Here is an 11,166-nt window from a genome sequence, read left to right on the forward strand (position 1 = left end):
TTTACTCTTAGGTGTTTTATTCTTTTCAATGTGATTTTAAACTGAGTTTAGACTTGAGGATATGAGGAGGGGGAAGGGTAAGCTGTGACAAAGCGAGAGAGTGGCATGGACATATATACACTACCAAACGTAAAATAGGTAGCTGGTGGGAAGCAGCCGCATAGCACAGGGAGATCAGCTCGGTGCCTGGTGACCACCTAGAAGGGTGGGATAGGGAGGGTGGGAGGGAGGGAGACGCAAGAGGGAAGAGATATGGGAACATATGTATATGTATAACGGATTCACTTTGTTAGAAAGCAGAAAGTAACACACCATTGTAAAGCAATTATACTCCAATAAAGATGAAAAAGGAAAACTTTCATTTTGTGATATTTCATTATTAGTGTATAGAAATGCAACAGATTTCTGTATGTTAATCTTGGATACTGAAAGTTTGCTTAATTCATTCATTAGTTCTAATAGTTTTTGGGTGGGCTTTAGAACTTTCTATACAAAGTATCATGTCATCTGCAAAGAGTAACGGTTTTGCCTTGTCCCTTCCAGTGTGGGTACCTTTTATTTCTTTTTTTGTCTGATTGCTGTGGTTAGGACTTCCAATACTATGTTAAATATAAGTGGTGAGAGTGGGCATCCTTACCTTGTTCCTGAATTTAGTGGAAAGTCTTTCAGCTTTTCGCCATTCACTATGATGTTGGCTGTGGGTTTGTCGTAAATGCCCTTATCATGTTGAGACATGTTCCCTCTATACACACTTTGTTGAGAGTTGTTGTCATGAATGGATGTTCAATTGTGTCAAAAGAGTTTCCTGCATCTATTGAGATAATCATGTGATTTTTATCTTTCATTTTGTTGATGTGGTGTCTCACACTGATTGATTTGCAAATGTTGAATCTTCCTTGTGACCCTGGAATAAATCCTACGTGATTTATGGTGTATGGTCCTTTTGATATATTGTTGGATTTGTTTTGCTAATATTTTGTCCAGGACCTTTTCATTTGTATTAATCGAAGATATTGCCCTGTCATTTCCTTTTTCTGTAGTGTCTTTGTCTGGCTTTGGTGTCAGGGTATCGGTGGCCTTGTTGCATTCTTATTTTATGATGTCTTTGAAATGCCATGTGTTATCATTTCAAAAAAGCAACAACATATACAATTCATTTAACATGTTTATCTTTCTAAGACAGAAATGCAGTAGCAAAATGGAGGTAACAACAAGTTATTAACTATTTTTATTAATTATTAATTAAGTTTTACATTATTTTCTCTGTTTTTGAAATGCAGTTTATCACTTCAACATGTAAGCAATACAAAAAAAAATTGTCATATTTTTAAAATAATATACCACTTGAATCTCAAAGAATAGGATAGTGTCTTAGCTTGTGGTTCTTCTCTCCACATTGCCCCTACAGCTCTTCCTGTACCATCCGAGGCAACGAGAGAGGAGGGAGATGCCACAGTGAAGGCCACATGCATACTACAGTTTCAAGGCTTTAAAAATTAGTAGACAGCGAGAATTGAAGTGGTCCTAGCTTGGCTCTTGTTATCCACTCATTGTAAGTAATATTTTGCCACACGCCCCCCCAAATAATTCTAACTATAGTCTTTGAAAGTATTGTGAGATGGGTTTTTACGTAAACAGCCACATTGTTTTCTTGTTACGATATCACACTGCCATCTACTGCTGGTGGGTATGTCCCCATATGATGTAAATGAGTGACCTTTGCCAGTTTTCTTTAGAATAAAAGCAGGCTTTGAGGACTAAGTTCTATCAATGAACTTTGCATTTCCATAACATCACCAGATGATTTTTAATTATCTACTTCATGTAGCCTCTTTGGGTCCAATGATAATCTAAAATGTACATGATGCTCTACCTTTTTTTTCCCCACAAAATCTGGAAAAACATGGCATATACTGTGCTCTCTAAAAACTGACAGGCACTTGCAATAGTTGATTATCACTGGATTCTGAAATTCTAATTTAGTCTAGTGTATCTGTTTTTATATGGGGCACTTTGATGCAGTTCAAAGTCTCCCAAATGGGGAGGGGGATCAAGATGGTGGAGGAGGAGTATGTGGAGCTCACCTCTCCCCACAAACACATCAAAAATACCCCTACATATGAGGCAATTCTCACAGAAAACCAACTGGAAACTGGCAGAAGATCTCCTACACAACCAAAGCTGCAAGGAATGTCTCTACGTATCCAGGAGGGACAGAAAAAAATTTTAAAGGCATGAGGACGGTCCTGGCACCCCTGGGAGAGATCTGTAAAGGAGGAAAGATACACATAGGCAGACAGTTGCCCTGAGGAGCCCCCTTGCCTGCTGGAATAGCCGCTGGGATAGTTGGAGGGGCTGCAAAAGCCTAAAATCTACTCACAAGGAGTCCATGCGTGCTGGCTTGCTAACAATCAGGGCAGAGAGAGACCGGCTCTGGCGGCTGTTGCCTTGCTGTACTTCCCAACCCAAAGCACACACAAGGTGGCGGGGCCTCAGATGCACACAGCAGCTGAGCATTGAATCTTAGGTACACAGGTCCGGGGAGAGGACTTGATCTAGATGTGTGGAGACAGCCCGGAGGGCCTGGGGTACGGTCTGGGCCAAACCAAGGAGCCCATGGTGAGCCTGCACATAGTGGGGGCAGGTCCTGCCACAGTGCCCATTGTCAGTGTGCACACAGTGGGGGCAGGTCTGGCTGTGGTGGACTTTGCCAGCACATGCACCAGATGGCGCCATGGAAAGGCACAGCAGCTGGGCACTGCATCTCGGTTGGACGGGCTCTTGGCAGGAGTATGCAGCCGTTCATTTCACGGTGGGAGTACACTTGCTCCGCTCACACTACACCATAGCTTGGAGCCAGATCTGGAGCTGACAGGTCCTGGGAGAGGTCTGCCACAGAGGCAGCCCAGGTTCCAGGCAGTGGCACAACCACCTCAATTCCTGCAGCCACAGGGCCCCGGCCGCCAGCACCAGCCTACTCCACACCACAGCCCAGCACTAGGTCTGGGATGAAAACACAACAGAGAAAGGGATGCAACCTTGGGCTGCTTCTGGGCAGGACCATAGATGCCTGCACGGGAGGCAGATAGGTTTGTGGTGACCACACGGACCTCATTAGCTTCAGTGGTCACCTCCTTTGCATCAGGGCATGTGCTCAGGGGCAATGGAACCTGACTGAACCTGACCCTCAGGGCTTCTACAACAACAGCTGGGAAGCAGACCCCAGCCCCAACAGGGCTGTGACACCCATTGAGCAAAGAGGAGGCCCCAGCCAACAACCAGTGCAGGCTCTGGTCAACACAACTTCAAACACACCCCCTATCAAGGGAACAAGGGCCAGCACACTTTAAGGAAATATGTGGCAAGCACCCACACCAAAACCAGCCCTTGCACCAAAAATATTGGACTCATACCGTCTACACAGGAATCCTCCAACCTCAAAACACCCCTTCAAGAACACAGTAGATTCATGCTTCTCCTAAATTCAGAGAGAAAGAAAGTTGAGTGGAATGAAAAACAGAGGAACTCTTCCCAACAAAAAGAACAAGAGAAATCCCCTGAAGGAACAAATAATGAAAGAGACCTCACCGGTCTACTAGTCCCCAGGTTCAGAAAGGAGGTAAAAAAAAGGCTACAGAAATTAAGAAAGATTATTGATAGAAATGCAGATCCCTGCAACAAGGAACTAGAAACTATAAAGAGAAATCAATCAAAACTAGACAACTCAATTGCCGAGATAAAAAACAAACTAAAAGCAATAAATAGCAGACTAACCAAAGCAGAAGAATAAATAATTGATCTGGAAGATAGAATAATGGAAATCACCAAATCAGAACAGCAGACAGAAAGACAAATTTTAAAAAATGAAGAAAACATATGAGATCTATAGGATAATATAAAGCATGTGTAATATGCATAATCATATGCATAATGTGCACAGTCATATGCATAATAGGGGTACCAGAAGAAGAGGAGAGAGAAAAGGGGATAGAAAATGTATTTGAAGAAATTATGGCTGAAAACTTCCCAAACCTAAAGAAGAAAACTGATATCCAGGTACAGGAAGCGCAGAGGGTCCCACACAAGAAGAACCCAAATAGAGTGACACCAAGACGTAGCATAATTAAAATGGCCAAAGTGAAAGATATAGAGAACTACAAAGTCAACTGGGAAACAAGGTTTAAAATGGCAGTAAGTACATACTTATCAATAATTACTTTAAATATCAGTGGACTAAATGCTCCCATCAAAAGACAGAGTGGCTGAATGGATAAAAAAACAAAACAAGAATGTACAATATGCTGCCTATAAGAGACTCACTTCAGGGCACAAGACACAGACAGATTGAAAGTGAGGAGATGGAAAGCTATTTCATGCAAATGGAAACAACAAGAAAGTGGGCTTAGCAATACAGATATCAGACAAAATAGACTTAAAACAAAGTCCATAAAGACAAAGAAGGACATTATATAATGATAAAGGGATCAATAAAGAAGAGGATATTACACTAGTTGGCATATATACAGCCAATATAGGAGCACCTAAATATATAAAACAAACAGTTACAAACATAAAGGGAGAAATTAACAGGAATACTATGATACTAGGAGACTTTAACACCTCACTGACACTAATGGACACATCTTCCAGACAGAAAATCAACACAGCAAGAGAGGCCATAAATGACACAGTAGACCACTTGGACTTAATTTATATCTACAGGACACTACATCACCCCCATAAACAGAATACACATTCTTTTCAAGCATTCAAGGAACGATCTCTAGGAGAGGCCACATACTAGGTCAAAAAACAAACCTCAACACAATTAAGAGGATGGAAATGACTTCAAGCATCTTTTATAACCACAGTGTTATGAAACTAGAAATCAACCACAGAAAGACAAATGGGAAAACAACGAATACATGGAGACTGCACAACATGCTACCAAAAAACCAGTGGGTCAATGATGAAATCAAAGAAGAAATCAGGAAATACCTCAAAACAAATGACAATGAAAACACAACCATCCAAAATCTATGTGATGCAGCAAAAGCAGTTCTCATAGGGAAGTACATAGCGATTCAGGCCTTCCTCAAGGAACAAGAAAAATCTCACATAAACAGAAAGAGAAAAAGAATTAGAAAAGGAAGAATCAAAAAAATCCCAAAGTCACTTATTTGGGAAAGATCAGAGGAAAGAAATAAAATAGAGATAAAAATAGAAAAGATCAATAAAACCAAGGACTAGATTTTTGAAAAGACAAAGAATATCGACAAACTTCTAGCCAGGCTCACCAAGAAAATAAGAGAAAGGGCCCAAATAAACAAACTAAGAAATGAAACAGAAGCAACAACCAATACCACAACAAACCAAAAAAAAGCCACAAAAACCAAAACACATAAGAGAATACTATGAACAGTGATATGCCAACAAATTAGACAACCAAGAAGAAATGAACAAGTGTCTAGAAATATACAGCCTGCCAAATTTGAGTCAAGAAGAAACAGATAATTTGAACAGATCAATCACCAGAAGTGAAATAGAATCTGTAATTAAAACAAAACAAAAACTCTCTGCAAACAAAAGTCCAGTACCAGACAGCTTCGCCAGTGAATTCTACCAAACATTTATAGAACTTATACCTATACTTCTCAAACTCTTCCAAAATATTGAAGAGGAGGGAACAATCCCAAATTAATTCCATGAAGCCACCATCACCCTGATACCAAAAGCAGACAAAGACACTACCAAAAGAGATAATTACAGACCAAAATTTGTGAAGAATATAGATGCAAAAATCCTCAACCTCATATTAGCAAACCAAATCCAATGCTACATTAAAAAGGATCATACACCATGATCCAGTTGGATTCATTCCAGTTGCTCTGATAGCCTTTGGAAGTTCCCTTGTATGTTATTTGTTGCTTTTCCCTTGCTGCTTTTAATATTCTCTCTTTATCTTTAAATTTTGCCATTTTAACTACAGTGTGTCTTGGTATGGTCTCCTTTGGCTTGACCCTGTTTGGGACTCTCTGTGCTTACTAAACCTGGATATCTCTGTCCTTTCCCAGGTTAGGGATGTTTTCAGCTATCATGTCTTCAAATATGTTTGCTGCCCCTTTCACTTTCTCTTTCTCTTCTCCTTCTCAGACCCCTATAATGCAAATGTTAGTACACTTGCTGTTGTCCCAGAGGTCTCTTAAACTGCCCTATTTCTTTTTCTCTTTTTTTCTTTTTTCTATTCTGCTTCAGTTATATCTACTACTCAGTCTTCCAGCTTGCTCGTCCATTCCTCTGCATCATTTCATTTACTGTTGAATCCATGTAGTGTATTTTTCATTTCAGTTATTGTATTCTTCTCTGTGTGGTTCTTCTTCATATTTTCTAAATCTTTGTTAAAAACTTCTCACTCTGAAAAAAAAAAAAAACTTCTCACTCTGTTCATCCAATCTTCTCCTGAGTTCTTTGAACATCTTTATGATCATTACCCTGAACTCTTTATCAGGTAGATCGCCTATCTCCTCTTCACTTTGTTCTTCTTCTGGGGTTTTATCGTGTTCCTTTGTTTGGAATAGATTCCTCTGTTGCCTCATTTTGTCCAATTTGCTGTTTTATTTCTCTGTGTCTGGTAGGTTGGCTCCATTTCCGAACCATAGAGAAGTGGCTTTTTGTAGGAGACGTCCTGTGTGACCCAGCCGAGCTCTCCCCTCTGGTCACCAAAGCTATATGCTCTAAGGGTGCCCCCTGTTAGGGCTGCATGTGTCCTTCTGCTGTGACCAGCACACTACTGTGGGTGGTGTGGTAGGTGTGGCTGGCCCCTGGTCCAGTGGGTTGCCAGGCCCTGCCTTGTGCAGAGGCTGGTGGCCACTGGCGAGTGAGGCTGGGTCATGAGGCTGCTGGCTGCAGTGCCCCAGGAAGTCACGGGATTAGCGCTGGCCCACTGGTGGGTGGTGCTAGGCTCTGCAGTGGGTGATGGTGGGGCTAGAGGTCCTGTATCTAGTGTCAGCCTGCTGGTGGGCAGAGCCAGTTCCACATGGCTGGCTGCCGGGTTTGGGGGTGTCCAAAAGCTGGTGTTGGCTCACTGTTGAGTGGGGCTGGATCCCAGGGCAGCTGGCTGAGGGGTGTATTGGAACTGGTGTTGGCCTGCTGGTGGGTGGGGCTGTGGCCCAGGGAGTCCTGGAGCTAGTGCTGGCTTGCTGGTGGGCAGAGCCAGGTCCCTGGGTCTCTGGCTGCAGGGCCTTGGATTCCTGAAGCTAGTGCCGGTTTGCTGGTGTGTGGGGCCAGTTCCTGACATGGCTGGGTATAGGGTCGGGGGTGTCCTAAAGATGGCATCATCCCATTGGTGAGTGGGGCCAGATCCAGGAGCAGCTGGTTGAGGGGCCCAATGTGTCCCAGAGCTGGTGCCAGCCTGTTGGTGTTATGGGCTGGGTCCTGGTATGCCAGGCGGCAGGGCTGTGGTGGTTCCTGGGCTAGTGTTCCCAGAGGAATATTCCTTTTTGCATATTTACAAATATGTACATTAACAGAAGATGTTCTTTAATTTTATTACATTTTCATGAGACTGGATTTCTTCTAAAAGCTTGAAGTTTTTAAAGATATTCCATATTGAAATTTAATGGTGCTCTTTAAAGAAAATTGTTGCTGATCATAAATGTTGACAATTTTCTTGCTTCTCACCTTTCATACCTTTATGAACTCTGTGTTGTATGTGTACAGAATGGTAATACTTGATGAAATTGTAACTATAAAGAATCCATTCCCTTCTAGTCAAACTATCCTGACACAATAATATCAAAGTACGATAGTAAAGAAAAAGCTTTGCCAAAAATTTGAGAAAGAAAAAGAGATTTAAGTACGCTACCATGGATGCCTTTGTGGTCCTTCCTAAACTTACTGCAGGGGTGAGAGCTATAGTGCTTTGTAGCTACCCATTCGCTAATTCAATGTAGGTATTTCCTGAATAGAAGTATTTGTTACCTGGAAAGACATAGTAGTTGAAAACCATTTGAGCTTGAGTACTGTGGGTATTATGCTCATATTGATAATTGTGCTTTCAAATGGTGCCTGAAGGTGAATATTTTTCTTTACCTATGCAATATACATTCCTAAGTGGTCTCAAATTTTCATTAGTGCATTTCCTCCCTCGTACAGTCACATGTTGGGGGGAATTTGCCTGCTAGTTCCAAGGGTGAGACCAGAGTTACTCTAGATCTCACGCAATAACCCTATGTCCCTAGCCACAGTCATTGGTTCAAGATTGGGCCTGAGTCTTTATATCTTTGAGCCACTGGATCAACTAACCTAAAGTCTCCTCTACCTCTGGGCTCTCAGTTATATAAGCCAGTATCTTTCCTTATCGTATACACAAAAGTGGATTTTACTTTCTATTACTTGTAACTTTGCTACTTACTGCTATATATGTTTTTGAAGATATGTTATCGGGTGAATGTACGTTCAGAATTTGTAATCTTCTCAACACATTTTCTTTTATGGTTTGATAGTAGCCTTCTTGGTTGCAATTGCTTGATGTCTATTTTGCCTGATAGTAATACAAATTAATCATTTTTCTTTCAGTTTTACTGACCATTGGTATTTTTTAACCATCACTTTATTTTCATCCTTTCTGACAGTCTACTCTACCTGCTTCATGAACTACTGAAACACGTTCATAATGCCTGCATTAGACTGTTCAGACTGCCACAACAAAAATACCACAGACTAAGAGGCTTAACAACAGAAATTTGTTTCTCACAGTGCTGGAGGCTGGAAGTACAAGATCAAGGTGTGAGCAGGGGTGATTTCTTCTAAGGCCTCTCTCCTTGGCTTGAAGATGGCCATCTTCTTGCTGCTTTTTCACATGGTTGTCCCTCTTTGTATACACACTTCTGCTGTCTCTCTGTGTGTCCTAAACCCCTCTTCTTATAAGCACACCAGTCAGATGGGATTAACGTATCCCCTAACAGCCTTAAATTCACTTAATCACCTTTTAAAGGCCCTATCTCCAAATCCAGTCACATTCTGAGGCACTGGTAATTAGGGCTTCAGGATATGAATTTTGGGAGAACACAGTTCAGTCAATAACAGAACCTAATGTTAAGATGACGTTACCATAGAAAACAAGAGAGCAGAGGCAGGAGCAATGATGCGGAGCAGTCAGGAGGATGATATGTTAGGCTTTCATTTTCCTATAGCTTCTCCAGTTCCTAAATTTCTCGAATGGCCAATGAATCCCAGGCATTTGACTGAGAAATTTGCATTGCTACTACCTCAGCCTGGACCTAAAGGATGGGAACTAGTATTCCACACTAGTTAATAGCTCACAGCTTAAAATCTAACACTTGCCTATTATCAATAGATCTGCTATTTTCTTCCAAGATACTTGACCCTTCTTAACCTCAGCTTCTTAATTAGATACAGAGACAAAATAATTAGTCATACAACTCCAACTGTGAGAATTAAATGAAATTGAGATCTACTTCTGCACATAATCAGGGCTGATTGCTGGGTGGAAAGTTTGGAAAGCTGTTTCCTCAGCCATTTATGCACAGAATGTTCAGGCTTATTCTATTCTAACAGCTCTATGTTCTAGGTTATGCCACAGCATTGTCAATGAGACATGCAGAAGGGGAAGAGTTGAGTCTGTGCACTGGGGTTAGACCTTTTGGGGGCCCAATTATCTCACCAAATACCTCCCTTACTATTTAGCAACCAGAGCCACTATTTCGACTCCTAATCTTCAGGAAGGCAGAGACATTGTCTGAATTTTTTCATGGTCCTATCTTCCCTTCTTAGCACTAAGCTTGACATGCACTAGGTGCATGAATGGATGAATAAGTGGATGAATGATAGTTATATTCCACACATATATCTTTCTTCTCTGACAGTTAGTAGCCCCTGGCAGCCCAGGTTCGATTCCCGGTTGGGGATCTAATATCCTGCAAGCCATGCAGCACAGCTAAAAAAAAAAAAAAAAAAAACATGGATGCATTATGTTGAACACAAATTATAGCTCAGTGAAGTTGGTTTTTAATATGTCTTTGTATCCCTTCCAGAATCTAGAGCTGTGTCATGCTCATATGTGGAATCAACCTGTATTTTCAGATTGAACTGTACAGTTTGGCTTTTTCTGTGTTTGCTTGCATGCTTGTATTTTTTGTTTGTTTGTTTGTTTTGGTTTTTTTTTTTGCCACAGCCAAGAATATTCTCAGGATCTCCTGACTTATACATCCAACCACATGCTCCCCACCCAGATTTTTCATAGGCTCCACAAACGATATGGTCAAAACACAACGGTCAGTTTCCTGGCATTGCACCGAAGCTGGTCTTCCATTCATTTCCTCATCGAAGAAAACCACCCTAACCCAGCTGCAAAAATCCAAATTCCAAGAGACACACTTAATTCCTCAATATCCCTTACCACAAACGTGGACTTCATCAACAAGTTCAGTACTTCCAAGATACATCTCATCTCAAACCCCATATCTCGTCTTCCATTGCTACGACTGTGGTCTACGAGACTGTAACCTCTCACTGTCATGTGTTTAGTAGCCTCCTAATCTTGTCTCTTGATCGTACAGTTGCTCTATTTCAGTCTGTCCTCCAAGGAACATTTAGAATGAGCTTTAATAAGGTAGATTATAATAATAATTTCCCTTCCTTTCAGAAAGCACCCAATGGCTCCATCATAATAAGAACAAAACCCAGAGTCCTTCCCATGGCCCACAGGACCTTCTGTTATTGGGCCCCTCCTACCATTCTCACATCATTTTCTAACACTGTCCTCCCAATACACACTGGCATACAAGCTGTTCCCTAAAACTGCCAAGCTTGCCCATATCTTAGGGCCTTTCGTCTTGCTCTTCTCTTTGCCTCAAGCACTCAGCTCCTATATCTTCCCACTGCTGACTGTGTACTTCTTGTTATTTGAATATTAAATCTAAGTTACGTCTTCTGAAAATCCTTCCTTGCCTTCCCCACCCTAGTCATTCTCTGTCACATTTTCCCATATTATTTTCTTAATGGCTCTCAAATCTTGAGTGTATCAACCCCTGTAGAATGTGAGCTCCATGAGAACCATGACCCTGTCTGTCAGGTTCTCTGATTTATCTCCAGTGCCTATCACAGTGCCTCACATATCACTGGTAACCAATAAATATTTGTTGA

Source organism: Grampus griseus, assembly GCF_964374135.1.
Source record: "Grampus griseus genome assembly, chromosome: X".
In the NCBI taxonomy this organism is placed as follows: domain Eukaryota; kingdom Metazoa; phylum Chordata; class Mammalia; order Artiodactyla; family Delphinidae; genus Grampus; species Grampus griseus.